General features: G+C 43.5%; 1 protein-coding gene across 10 annotated transcripts in view; it reads left to right on the top strand.

The window, feature by feature from the left end:
* The window catches only part of LOC309699533 (CD209 antigen-like protein C), a 44,533-nt gene that overhangs the window by 14,343 nt on the left and 15,382 nt on the right, over positions 1 to 14,808 (top strand). For 2 of the 10 annotated variants that reach the window (XM_082522627.1, XM_082522630.1), the window contains exons 2-3: positions 12,423 to 12,525; positions 12,803 to 13,361. The gene's annotated coding sequence lies outside the window, so the exon portion shown is untranslated. Of the gene's footprint in view, positions 1 to 8,530; positions 11,736 to 12,422; positions 12,526 to 12,560; positions 12,698 to 12,802; positions 13,362 to 14,808 lie in introns of those variants that run through there. The other 8 variants (XM_082522628.1, XM_082522632.1, XM_082522625.1 and 5 more) reach the window with 8 other exon arrangements.

Below are 14,808 nucleotides of genomic sequence, written 5' to 3'. Positions count from 1 at the left end.
AAGGAGAAGTTCAATATGGACAATAAACAAGGTCCAATTACACTGAAACAATCCTTAACAATACGGGATGGGAGAGCATCATGTACACAGTTAGTGTTGTTCAATTTATCAATTAGACGCTTCAGAGTGGAGAGAGAAACGGGTTCGAATTGATAAAAAGTGGCCGAACAATCAGGGGTAGACATACAATCAGTCACCAGAGGAAGAGTAGATCTAAGGGATAAAACTTTATCTAAAAAATAGTTTGAGAATTTTCCACAAAGACCCGGGGAAGACAGCAGTGGCATAGAGGGACGGGGGTTCACCACAGAGTTAAAAATTTTAAATAGAATTCATGGATTATCACCATTAGTGGAAATAATTTTAGAGAGAAAAGCCGCTTTAGCCGTTCTGGCAGCAGTTTGGAACTTCGAGCGGCTAATACGTAAAATATCATAAGAAGACTGAAGTCTATCACTCCTCCACTTCCTCTCATCACGCCGACATATACGTCGAAGGGCACGAACAGAATCATTTAACCAGCATTGTGAGAAAGTTCTAGGGCGTTTCATTTTGATGGGTGCAACAATGTTAAGAATCGAGGAACAGGTGGTTAAAAGAGTATTAGTAGAGTTCTCAAGTGTGTGTGGGGAAGAACAATCCAGCATACTAAATGGGGAGTTAACAAAAGACGTAATAAAGTTGACCACAGTATTGGCATTAATAGTGCGCGTAGGATAAAGAGGAGAGTTTAGGTATTGTCCAGTATCACCCAGGTCTACATCGAAAATGACCGGGGAATGATCAGAGAGACCAGTATTCCTGATTTCCTTAATGCAAATGTCCACATTGAATGAAAAAACCAAATCAAGGGTGTGGCCTTGAACATGGGTAGGCTCATTCACCCACTGAATAAGATTAAAGGAATCAGTCAGCACAAGAAAATCTTTAGCCAATTGGTCATTCATACAGCAAACATGAATGTTAAAATCTCCAGAAACAATAACAGAATCATATTTAAAAAGAACGGATCCCAAAAAATCAGCAAATTCAGAGATAAACATCTTATGATACCACGACACACAAAGTGGTCCGAGAGCCCGTCAGTTCCAATAGCTGAACTTCAAAACTGGAATAGGTTGGAGAGGATAGCAGCCGTGCATCATGTTTATTTTTGAAAACCGAGGCTAAGCCACCACCTCTACCAGTTAGCCTAGGTGAGCTAAAGAAGGCACAGTCAGGAGGTAGAAGCTCAGAGAAGGGGATGAACTCACCCGGAGAAGTCCAGGTCTCCGTTAGAAATAGGACATCCAGTCCCGAGGTGAGAAAAAAGTCATTTAGGAGGAAGGCCTTATTTGAAAGAGACCTGACATTAAATAAGGCCAACCGAATCCGGGGGGCCAGGACCTTAGTAGTAGCCCGTCGCAAGGAGCAAAGGTTGTTATGTTGAACACCGCGGCCAGGCGGTGTTATCCAAAATCGGGCAGAGTGGTAAGCCACTGGGCGAGCAGGGTAGGTATGAAGGCCGACGGAGCAAATCCAACGGTGGGTTAGCAGTCTAGCCGCAGAGTGGCTGCTGAGATAGTGGAAGAAACGGGATAGCTCACGGCCTGTAGAAGGGAAGTCCATAGCCATGGCTCTGATATAAGCCTTAACGCGGACACGGACGCCGCTCCTCCTACCCCGTTTCCTGAGGCGTTTCCTACGGAGCATGGGAAGAGGAGGATAGGTCACATAGGTAGGGGAGACAGGCATCAGGGGGATAGCGGCACCGGCGGTCCCAAGGCAGTCAGGTCGTTGAGAACAGGAAAACCGAAGATTCAGGAGCGTGTCTCTGTCATAAGTTATTAGTGTACAATCACCTAGAGAACATAAAACCAAAGATAAAACAACAAGAAGTACAACGCCAAGGCGAAGACGTGGTCGGAGACGGTCAGCCATGCACACCGGCGCCATCTTGCTTCCACTGTACATACGGTAAAGTGGAAGCAAGTGAGGACTCGAGCAGCAGAGTTCTGAATGAGCTGTAGTTGTCTGACTGATTTTTTAGGTAGACCTGTAAAGATGCTGTTACAGCAATCAAGCCTACTAAAGATGAAAGCATGGACTAGTTTTTCCAGGTCCTGTTGAGACATCAGATCTTTTATCCTTGAAATATTCTTGAGGTGATAGTAAGCTGATTTTGTTATTGTCTTAATGTGTTTTTCTAAGTTTAGGTCTGCATCCATCACTACACCCAAATTTCTCGCCTGGTTTGTGGTTTTTAGATGTATAGATTGAAGTTCTCTGGTGACCTGTAATCGTTTTTCTTTGGCGCCAAAGACTATTACCTCAGTTTTGTTTTTGTGTAGCTGGAGAAAATTGTGGCACAACCAGTCATTAATTTCCTCAATGCATTTACCAAGAGCCTGTACAGGGCCTCGGTCTCCTGGTGACATTGTGATATATATTTGTGTGTCATCTGCATAGCTGTGATAGTTTATTTTGTTGTTGTTTATAATCTGTGCCAGTGGGAGCATGTAAATGTTAAACAGAAGGGGTCCCAAGATGGAACCTTGGGGAACTCCACATGTGATACTTGTCTGCTCAGATGTGAAGTTACCCATTGATACAAAATATTTCCTGTTTTCTAAGTATGTTTTGAACCAGTTTAGTACAGTTCCTGAGAGACCTGCCCAGTTCTCCAGTCGTTTGAGTAATATGTTGTGGTCTACTGTATCAAATGCTGCACTGAGATCCAGTAAAACTAAGGCTGACATTTTTCCACTGTCTGTATTCAGACGTTTGTCATTGAACACTTTGGTCAGCACTTTGGTAGTACGACTTTGCCAAGCTACAGAGCTGCCCCGCTTGATGGATTGTCGGAGCATTACAGCTACCGTAGTCAGGAGCCTCGCGGAGTGATACGTACTGTGCTTCAACGTAATATTACAGTATTGTGTGTGTGTGTGTGTATAAGGACCATAAATGGCACCTGTAAGAGACGTGGTTACGAAGCGGATTTCAAACTCCAGGCTGTCAGTCACGCAGTAGAAGTTCGGAACAGTGCAGCTATGAAATCTGTCTCTTTGTTGTTGTGCTCAGCATCTTTTAGTTTACATTTTGACTGCACAATTGTGAGCTTTTTGCTATGCACAAAAACAACATAGTTTTCTTTTATTTATGGAGCATTATTATTTAATAAATGCTGATAATTTATTTTTGAGTAATGTCTTCATGTACATCTATGCTGTATGTTAAGTGCCTGTGTGACATCTGGGACACAGCTTTGGCTAACAGGGCTCTAGACTAATGGGCGCACTCAAATTTTTCAACTGCATCGCTTAACACCGCAGTTTTATATGTGCACTTTTTTTTGGGGGGGGGGGGGAAGTTGAAGTCCATACAGACAATATTCATTTCTAAATGATTAACTAACAATCTTGTTCTTAAAGTACTTTGTCAATATTGTAGAAAATGTTAATCATCAATTTAGCCTCAGACAGTCAGAAATTTTATAATTCTGATCATTTATCAGTACTGACACATGTGAGACTTCATCAGAATTGTGAACATCACAGCAGATGGCTTTGTGTCAAAGTAACTGAGAATAAAACACAGAAAAACATGAAGGAGATTGAAAGTTTAAATTTCTTCAGTATTGAACAGCAGAAAATAGGCTTTCTTGTCCGAGGTCATTTAAGGGGAAAAAAGAAAAGAAAAGAAAAAGACAGCGGCTGACAGCGCTGTAAACAACGGTAGACTGGTGGGTAATAAGTGAAGGAATAATGCAGAAAACAGATTAGAGACGGGAAACTGTTCTTGAAGTACAGAGAGAGAGAGAGAGCTAGCTGTGCATGAAGTGTGATTTTTATCATGGTGGAAGCAAAACAGCAAAACTCAGAGGGAATTCATGACGATGTTCATCAAATGTGAAGCGTAGTTTGCTGCTTCTTTTGCTGCTGGCTCGGCGAATTTTGGTTGCACAGCTTCTATTTTAAACACTTGATGTACTCAGCTGCATGAAGAGCACGCTTGAGTTTCTCTGACACAATTAAATAAAACCTGATGAAGGTCAAAGGTCGTCACTTGTATGTTGAACTACAAACTTGTCATCTGGAATTCTTTCACAATTTTTTGCAGATAGTGTGTTATTTATCATAAAGTGATTCAGAGTTATTCATACCAGAGTAACCAGAGAGGATCATATATTTTTAAATATATAACTTTCTACAGGACTGAATATAATATCTTTATGTAAAAGTCCGGAGCCTCTGGGGAGTATCCGAGTATTTATAACATTACACAAACCAAGGGTCTCCATCACAGTGTTGATGAAATGCTGGGTTTATCCATCTTCTGGGGCGAGCCTACAGAGGAGCTCTGAAGATTTCCCTGTGAGGGAGCTGCTGGTGAAGATCATGAGTCCTGCTTGATCAATATGATGAGCTTCAGTGTTCCTGTTTCTTAAATGAAGCCTCTCTCAGTGGATCAACAGAACTTGTTGATCAGAAACAGAAAGTGTTTGCTGTTGATATAATATGGACTCTATTATTAAATGAAAAGAACAAATTAGACTACACTACTGAAACATTCTGCTGATGCTTTTAAAGTTTCCATGTTACCAGGCTGTAGAGGGCTCTGAAAATGTAAACAGTTTTAGATCCATTACACTCACAGTCTTATGTTAAAATCTCAAAGGACAGCATTATATTTTTGATATTAACAGTAACTCTGGGCCTCCTTGGAGTGTGTAGCTGATCTCATCGCTGTCTAAGAATGTATAATAAGACCTAAGGAGTGCTGAATCCTTCAATAACACAGACTATTAGAGTAACAGGTGTGTAGCATCGCTAACACAGCTAGAAACAAGCCCCCAACACATTGCGTATGCTAGCGGCTAATCTAGCAAACAAATTAACAGTGGTTTTAGATGTTGTAGAACTATAAGATGATAAGCTGTGTGTCTTTTTCATAACAGTGACGTGGTTGCATTTACCTTAATTAAACGAGTCGTCAGTCGCGGTAAACCAGCTAAAAACTGGAGTCGCCGGGCTACGTAAAAAGTGTAGGGGAGTGTGTTTGCGGTCACGTCCAGCGGGTGTGTGGGCGGGAGCGTTACACAGTCGCTCCACCTCAAGTCACTACTGCGCAGACTCTGCCTCCAAAAATGCAACATGGCAGCCTCCACAAGCGGGGTATATTTTTGCACAATGGGAGGAGGCGGTGTCGCTTCGTCCATGTTTTCTATAGTCATTGGTTTATAGTATGTGTGTGTACATGGCAGTAATTTTATTATGTTGTTTTCTGTATCTCTGTTACCATGTTACTATTTTTAAGTTTCATGAATGTGCTGCATGAAAAACGTTTATTGTGTGTGTGTGTGTGTGTGTGTGTGTGTGTGTGTGAGAAACACCCTGTGCCTAAAACTATGTGAAAGTTACCGTATATATGTTCAGTGCAGATAGACATATACTGCATATAGTTATATATGTCATACAAAAATCCACCACAGCATGGAACAAAATACACCCACATGTAACAGTAATAGCTAAAAATGTAGCAAAAGAAACCATAACAGACAAAACAAAACCTTTCCATTGCCCAAATACTGATGTCATCCACCCCTCCAGAGGATTGTCAATTTCAGAATGCTCATGCATTGCTTTGGATAATGTTTGGAGGCCTTCCAGGGCTCTGGTTACAGAGCCGTCTGCGGCCATATTGCTGGGAATGAAAGTGCAACACATACCTCCAAACATTACACAAACACACCCTTTTTTCCGTCAAGAGCCAGTCTTTTCTGAACTGCCATGAGTGATGAGGGACCCAGCTGTTCGGCCAATCCCTCCATCGCATCCCGAGTCAGATTGGCCAACCTCAGAACATTGTAATGGACGTAATTAATTTGTTCAACATTCTTATTTTTAGTCACTGGGAAAAGAGCATTATAGGCAGGTTTTTAAACCCTGCTGCAACCTGATCTAGTAATTTTGTGATGGTGGGCTGAGTGGCAGGCAGGAAAAAGCACCCAAAATGCAGGACTCTCAAAACAGGACTGGAACTCTAAATGCAGCTTTATTGCGGGCAAAACTTACTTGTGAAATAAAACTCACAAAAGCAAAACTCAGAAAAGAGTCACTGGAGGACTGGACATAACAAACACACAGCATGTTGAGGGTACGACACAACAGGGAGCACAGGAAAATACAGGGCTTACATACACAGGGGAGTAATCAGGGAATGAGAAACAGGAGGGAGACACAGCTTGGAGAAATTAGGCTAACGAGACGGGAGAAGTAAAACTGAACACATAGACATGAGACATGAACTTTCAAAGTAAAACAGGAAACAAGAAGCAATTTACTAAGACACAGACTTGACAGAGAGACAGAATTGACAGAAAATATGAACTGTAATACAAAATCAGATCAGCCCAACTCAAGAATCAGAACATAAATCATAATCTAGAAAAACACCAAAATACAAGACAGAGAAAGCTGGGTCAAAATGACCCAGAACCGTGACAGATGTATGATCACTCAGGACTCACCTAGGGACCCTATGGCATCTATATATGTTGGAGACTCAACAGATAAATCAAACGAGGAAGTGGACCTTTTAAACAGCACATGGCGTCTACGCCGAGCGGTAAGCTGTCGTACCCTGTCTCCTGAGACTCTCACCCTCTTTTCACCCACAAGTATCAGCGGCGCTCCTAGGCGCACCATGCAACACAACTCAATGTTCCTCTGGTAATTCTAGCATATAGTCTGTATTCCCCACAATAATAATAGAAACTCGATCCGGCCCAGGGGTCAATATAAGTTCCATTTTCCCAAGAGGAATTAGCTTCTTGCAACCAAATCTGTGTGTGTGTATATGTGTGTATGCAGCATTTTGCATATCAGCATAAACACTTGTTAGCACCAGCGTGTGCATATGTATTCGTGCGTGCATCACTTTTAACTGAGTCAGCGTGTAGGTGTTCATCACTTTCCTGTTCTGGTGTCTTGGGTAAACCACAGTCTGAAGCGTGCCCTGGGGTCCTGCCCTCCTCCTTTTCAGTCTGTTTGCGACCACTGCTACTGCTGCTCACAGTGCTGTCCACCCTGGTTCTGACTCCAATTGGGGCAGTCCTTTCTTCAGTGTCCATGCTCGCCGCAGGTGAAACCTACATCATTGCTCCTTCTGTCTCTGCCACGCCCTTTTCCTGTGCTGCCCAATCCTCCGTGTTGGTCTGTCACCGCCCTGCACAGTGTTAATGCAAAGTTATGGAGGTCAGCATTCTGTTGCTAGACCTCACTTTTCATTGGAGCTTGATGGGCGTGTCGTCACAGCTCTGTCAGCTGAGGTCTTCTGGGGATCTCCTCCTGTCTAGTGAAGCGGGCCTTGGGTTTAGTGCCCTCTGTCTCTGCTGGGTGAGGCGCCCCTCCTGCAGCTCAGTTGGGATTTTCAGGTTGTTGTTGTGGGTCAAGGTGCTGCAGAGGTTAGTCAGGGTCACGTCGAAGAGGGTAGAGGGTAGAGCAGGAGTCCAGGTCAGCTTTGGCTTCCAGGGCTTGCAGAGCAGCCTGTAATGGGGCATAAGTAGAAGAACAGACAGGGGTGGACAAACAGGAAAATGATGCACTATCTGGTGTATTATACCGAGAGTGGAGAAGCGCCGGCCCAGGCTCTGTGTCAGCTCTCTCTCTCTCCCTCCCCTCTTTCCTCCTTCTCTCCTATCTCACTTTTAGGCGTTTCTTTAGGCAGTTCTTCTGAAGTTGCTTCCCCCCCCCCCCCCCCCCCACTGCCTCTTCTTCTATCCACATCGTCAGATACCTTTTTAAAAATATAATCATCTCATCTTTTCTCTAATCTAATTCAACTAATTTCCATATCAATTTATAACTCACTCATGTTGGTCAGTCAGCGGAAAACATCCCACATTTTTACTATCTTAACAACTAAATTATCTGATCATTGGTTGGTCATACCAGTCTCTTTTACAAAAGTCACATTGTTGTCCTGCAACCTGGAGAGTTATCTGTCAGCAGTAAACAAATCTAACATTTAATAACAAGTGTTCAGTTTCCCTGCTTTAGTATTGCTGAGAGATATTGACGTGTTCTTAAGTGTAAGGTGATCTTCATTGCATGTGTGTGCGTTAGTTGGCAGGTTAATAGTATGTGTTCAGTGGAACTACTCTCCCCTTGCTCGTTTTTTTTCCCCCAAAAAATGCATCTCCTTAAAAGGTGCCTTTCTTTTGTTCAATAACACTTTTGATCCGTCTATCCACATTTTAACACGTCTCTTTCATCACTCATTCTACTCACATCAGCTGAGTTCCTTCAGGCTGCCACACACACTCTTCACATCACTGCATTCCTCAGCATAATGATTCATAATGATTTTACTTAATGATACTATTTTTCCCCCTTTCTATTTTTCAGCATTTCTTTTACTTCCCTTTTTGCCTCTTCACCCTGTGTTTTAGGCACTTTTCCCCGTGCAGTCACGCAGACTTCCTCCCCTAACTTGTCTTCCACCCAGAGCCAATCTCCACTTCCTCTCTCACCTTCATGGCCGACTGCCTTCTCCTCTCCAAGAATGTGACATGATGCCTGTCAAATTCTACTCGACACACACACAGCTGCGGAGATCAACCATGCCAATCTAATCTGCCTCTTTTTCTCAACGCAGCTGCTATTAAACAACACAAAATAATTCACTCGCCTGTGGGACGGGTCACAACATATCGGGCTCTTAAAATCCTTTTAATTTAAACAGTCACCGTAAGTTTTACACTGTTTGGCAAGCAGACATCAACCTGTGGTTATTAACAAACGACTCTTGCTCTGTGCTATTCTAGAATGGTTTGAGGGTTCTCAATTCTCAGGTTATAAACCTAGACCTGCAGACGCCGCTGGTCCGACACTACATCCAGATGCCAGGCCCCTGTAGCTGGTGCAGCCGAAGATAGCGTAGGCCCTGCCAGCTGTTCCCCGGCAGACCCCAAGCAGCTGGGGAAAGAGGGCGGCTGGGCGACGGTGTGGAGGAAGTGTAGTCTTAAACAGAAGCCCCAGGTACACCACCAACCCGTTCATGTGTCTAACCGTTTTTCCCCACTCGGCGACACACCCACTGGGGGTCAAACTCTGGTAATTGGTGATTCTGTTCTCAGACATGTGAAGCTAGAGACACCGGCAACCATAGTCAGTTGTCTTCCAGGGGCCAGAGCAGGCGACATTGAAGGAAATTTAAAACTGCTGACTAAAGGTAAACGTAAATACAGTAAAATCATAATTCACGTCGGCAGTAATGACACCCGGTTACGCCAATCGGAGGTCACTAAAATCAATATTGAATCGGTGTGTAACTTTGCACAACAATGTGGGACTCTGTAGCTTTCTCTGGTCCCCTCCCCAATCAGACCAGCAGTGACATGTTTAGCTGCATGTTCTCCTTAAATTGCTGGCTGTCTGAGTGGTGTCCCAGAAACGATGTGGGCTTCATAAAAAATTGGCAAACCTTCTGGAGGAAACCTGGTCTTGTTAGGAGAGACGGCATCCATCCCACTTTGGATGGAGCAGCTCTCATTTCTAGAAATATGGACAAATTTATTAAACCCCCCAAAATATGACTATCCAGAGTTGGGACCAGGAAGCAGAGTTGCAGTCTTACACGCCTCTCTGCAGCTTCTCTCCTCCTGCTACCCCCCCAAAAACCCATCTCCATAGAGACTGTGTCAGCTCCCAAACAGACAAAAAACAAACTAAAAACCAGCAACAAACAACTTAAACATAAACAATCACAAAGAAAGAACAATACAGTATCCACATCTGAACCAAAGAGTAAAACAGTGAAATGTGGATTATTAAATATTAGGTCTCTCTTCTCCAAGTCTCTGTACATGACTGAATAATTGATCAACAAATTGATTTACTCTGCCTTACAGAAACCTGGTTGCAGCAGGATGATTATGTTAGTTTAAATGAATCAACACCCCGAGTCATTCTAACTACCAGAAACCTCGAAGCACAGGCCGAGGGGGCGGTGTGGCAGCAATTTTTCACACCAGCCTATTAATCAACCAAAGACCCAGACAGACTTTTAATTCATTTGAAAGCCTGATGCTTCGCCTCGTCCACCCCAGCTGTGAAACTCAGAAACCAGTCTTACTTGTTATCATCTATCGTCCACCTGGGCCTTACACAGAGTTTCTGTCTGATTTCTCAGACTTTATATCTAATTCAGTTCTGAGCTCAGATAAAATAATTATTGTGGGTGATTTTAACATCCATGTAGATGCTAAAAATGACAGCCTCAACATGGCATTTAATCTGTTATTAGACTCAATTGGCTTCTCTCAAAATGTAAAAGAACCCACCCACCACTTTAATCACACTCTAGATCTTGTTTTAACATATGGCATAGAAACTGAACATTTAACAGTGTTTCCTGAAAACCCTCTGCTGTCTGATCATTTCCTGATAACATTTACATTTACAATAATTGATTACACAGCGGTGGAGAGTAGACTTTATCACAGTAGATGTCTTTCTGAAAGCGCTGTAACTAAGTTTAAGAATATAATCCACCCACTGTTATCATCTTGAATGCCCTGTACCAACACAGAGCAGAGCAGCTATCTGAACGCTGCTCCAACAGAGGTCGATTATCGTGTTAATAATTTTACCTCCTCACTACGTACGACTCTGGATACTGTAGCTCCTGTGAAAACTAAGGTCTCTAATCAGAAGTACCTGACTCTGTGGTATAATTCTCAAACACGTAGCCTAAAGCAGATGACTCGTTTGCTGCTTTATAAGAAAGCCCTCCGCAAAGCCAGAACATATTACTGATCGTCATTTTAATCTTAAATATGATCAACCTATCTCTAATAATCAGCTATGTACCACAGGCCTTCAAGCTGGCTGTAGTTAAACTTTTACTCAAAAAGCATCTCTAGACCCAGCAGTCTTAGCTAATTATAGGCCAATCTCCAACCTTCCTTTCATATCAAACATCCTTGAAAGAGTAGTTGTCAAACAGCTAACAGATCATCTGCAGAGGTTTATTTGAAGAGTTTCAGTCAGGTTTCAGAGCTCATCACAGCACAGAAACAGCTTTAGTGAAGGTTACAAATGATCTTCTTATGGCCTCTGACAGTGGACTCATCTCTGTGCTTGTCCTGCTAGACCTTAGTGCAGCGTTCGATACTGTCGACCATAATATCCTATTAGAGCGATTAGAACATGCTGTAGGTATTACAGGTACTGTGCTGCAGTGGTTTGTATCATATCTATCTAATAGACTCCAGTTTGTGCATGTAAATGGAGAGTCCTCTTCACACACTGAGGTTAGTTATGGAGTTCCACAGGGTTCAGTGCTAGGACCAATTCTGTTTACACTATACATGCTTCCCTTAGGCAGCATCATTAGAAGACATAGCATAAATTATCACTGCTATGCAGATGACACCCAGCTCTATCTATCCACGAAGCCAGATAACACACACCAATTAGTTAACCAATTAACAATTAACTAATTGCATTAGTTAAATTGTCTTACATACCTAAAGACCTGGATGGCCGCTAACTTTCTGCTTCTTAATTCAGATCAAACTGAGGTTATTGTACTCGGCCCTGAAAATCTTAGAAATATGGTATTTCGAAAGTTTTAAGAGACATCGTTGACTGGAAAAGTTCTCCGCCAGTTTCTTCATCCCACAGGGATTCTGTTAGGCTATGCCCACTGTGGACCTGCATAATGCCAGCAAGGACAGGAATCCTAAAGTAAGCATCCAAATACTCTTCTTCCTTCTAAATTGGTGCAATCGAGGATGATTTTCTTGATAGGGTATGGCATGAAAAGGTCAAAAGAAGACTTGATGTGTTGTGCATGAGTAACTGCCAAGCGTGTAGGTCCTAGGGTCATCCAAATCACATTGGCAGCCATGAGGGGGGGGGGTTCATTTCTTGAGCAGGAAGACTATTCAGTTTTTGCCTTGTTTTGACATCCATACAGTGTTATTTGCAAGCTGCTGAGAGTCTGGCCCTATAGCTGGGTGCTCACAGGCTCATCCTGAGGCTCTCTGACTCTTCCAATATCAACTGTAACACAGTCTGAACAGAGAATCACTTTGCCATCTTGATCAGTTGTGGTATGGAACCACAATGACAGAGATATTTGTAGTTTCATGCCTCCAAGATTCGTTCCTGCAAGACAGAGGGTGAAATGTGCGGGAATGTGGGTGCAGACAGTGTTGGTTGCTCCAATTTTGCAGCAATGTTGTAACTAGGGATGGGTATCGTTTAGGTTTTATCCGATACCGGTGCCAAATCGGTACTTTTGAAACGGTGCCGGTGCTCAAATGGTGCTCAAACCGGTGCTTAAAGAATGGAGAACACAAAATTGGTCCAAAAACCTCTCATGTTCAGCTGTTTTTTGTAAAAAGATAACAATGTTAGCCTTTTCTGCAGCTATGGGGCATATATGGTATCACTCTTGGCTGGAAGCTGTCACGGCTCAACGGCACGAGGGAACAGGGATGGACACAGGCGCAGAAACCAACCCGGAAGCGAGGTGACAGAAAACAAATGATTTATTTCCGCCCACAGGTAAACAAAGGTGAAACACAAAGTGACGCCACCACACTAGTGGCGCGTAGGATTCGTCGGTGATAATGAGGGCGACCTAGACACCTCTAGGAGACGGCTGAACAGCGGGGACAGCGGGGAGGTAGAAACAGGACTAGGTAGGGGCCGGGGGCACTGGAACAAGAGGAGATCACGATCAGAGAGATCCAGCAGACAACCAATAATCCTCCGCAGTTGAATTGAATTGCCTTACTTGGTTTCAGATGGAGGGGACAGGTGGAGCGGAAAACCCGGAAGCGGTCGAGGCGTGGGGAGGCAGGCAGGTGAGCGGTGGGCCGGCAGGCCACGTTGTGTAAGCAGCTGGCGGCCCAGGTCCAGGAGGACGGGAGCGAGGGGAACAAGATCTCCACTCCGGGTGCTATCGCTGAGGACAAGAAAAGACAGGTCAGTCATCACACGGCGTTAAGACAAGGTTTAGGATGCTCCACTGAACTAACATGGGAATAGCAGATACTCAGGCGATGAGTGGTTGAGAGCGCAGGTCTGATATACCGCTGGCACGATTGCTCACAGGTGGTCAGCCAGGGAGGGGCAACCGGACTCCGCCTAAAGGAGGAGGAGCCGCTGTCTGAGACCTGCAGGTGCCCAACCAGACCATGACAGAAGCAGTGCTTAAACAATGGAAAAAACACAAACTTTGTCCAAAAACCTCTCATGTTTAACTGTTTTCCACTTTTTCTTTGGTCATTTTAGCCTTTTTGTCCAGGGTGAAGGGAGTATCTGCCATCAAACAGGAAGACAGCCGCATGTAGCTATGATGAGGTTTGCTAGTTCACCTTACATGCATTAATGTAATAACGTGGTTAGCCTACTCAACGTAAATTACACACGAACAACATTAAGCTCCTCACGCAGAGAAGAACGGCTGCTGCTGCATCATCATCCTCATCATTTCTGCTACACTGGCAGGGCTAGGGGCCAGGACTCTCCTCTTCGTGTTTTTGGGGGATGTTGCATAACAGGCAACCCACCCGCAGTAGATGCGCTCGGTGTGAGGTCTCGCAGCAAGCTATCAAATACGGCTCATTTCTGGGCTTTTAAAAAAAACGCTATGCGTCGCCAGGTGTTTCATCGGATTCTTGGTGTTACCTCCTTTGACAGTATCACAGTATCAGCTTAAAGCACTTGTTGCTGCTGAGTTTGCATATTTTGCTGTGAAGTACAGCCAGACTTTTGACCGCTTCGCCTTGGACATTTTTAATCTGTAGCTCTGCGCTAACAGAACGTACGTACCTGGGCCCGCCTACTATTCTCGGAAACGTAAAATGATTGGCTAGAAGTGTATCACAGCTCAGGAAAAAAAAGCACCGAATAAAGCACCGAAATGTGCGCTGCTTTTCGGTCTGGTTACTACCGTTTATGTCAGAACCGGTGCCATCATGGCACCGGACACCGGTACCCATCCCTAGTTGTAACCTTGTGTGGGAACAGCACTGATGGGTCACACCTGGGTCAATTCACATGCTTTTCTCTCTCTCTCACACTCACACACACAGATCATTTTCACTAGCCACGGGTCCAGTGGACCTGAAGACCCTGTATGTGGTGCAAATGTGAAAGGGACGGGAGGTCAATGTGAATGTTTTCTGAGTTATGTTCCTCACTGAAAATGAGTCACAGCCAATTAATCTTAATTTGAGAAAATAATTATTTCTATAATTTTTCTTAAGCTAAAAACTGAAAACGGTTCATGTGGACCCAAAGCCCTTATAAGGGGTAAGTCAGACAGCTTTGAAGAGAAAACGCAGAGGAAGTAAAACTAGAAGAGAGACACAGTTCTTCTGACACGTCACAATGTGTGAAACTGTGAGTTATGTACAAATGAAAACAGCATTCAACAAGATCTGAAGTTCAGTTTCATGAATTTAAAACACTGAAATTAAACTGAGACATTATAATAACATAAAAATATAAATGACAGAAACAGTTCATTAAAATACCTCCAGAAAGTTTCTATTTTTAATATTGTCTATAATATCACAGAGATAATAAGGGTTAACTCAGCAGTTGCAATATGTACATAATAACATGGCCTTGTTGTCATGTGTGGCTGTGTGGCAGGATGTAGGACCTGAACGCAAGACTCAAACATGGGAAGTTAACTGAAAACGGCAGCTTTATTCCTGGAAATAATTCTACACTTTTGCAGAAAACCAAACCGAAATAAAGGAACTAGAAATGAGAAACTCAAACCAAAAAACAAAGGAAC

This window comes from Aulonocara stuartgranti (assembly GCF_965226115.1).
Source record: "Aulonocara stuartgranti genome assembly, chromosome: 22".
Classification (NCBI taxonomy): domain Eukaryota; kingdom Metazoa; phylum Chordata; class Actinopteri; order Cichliformes; family Cichlidae; genus Aulonocara; species Aulonocara stuartgranti.
This window is presented reverse-complemented; position numbering and strand designations above follow the sequence as displayed.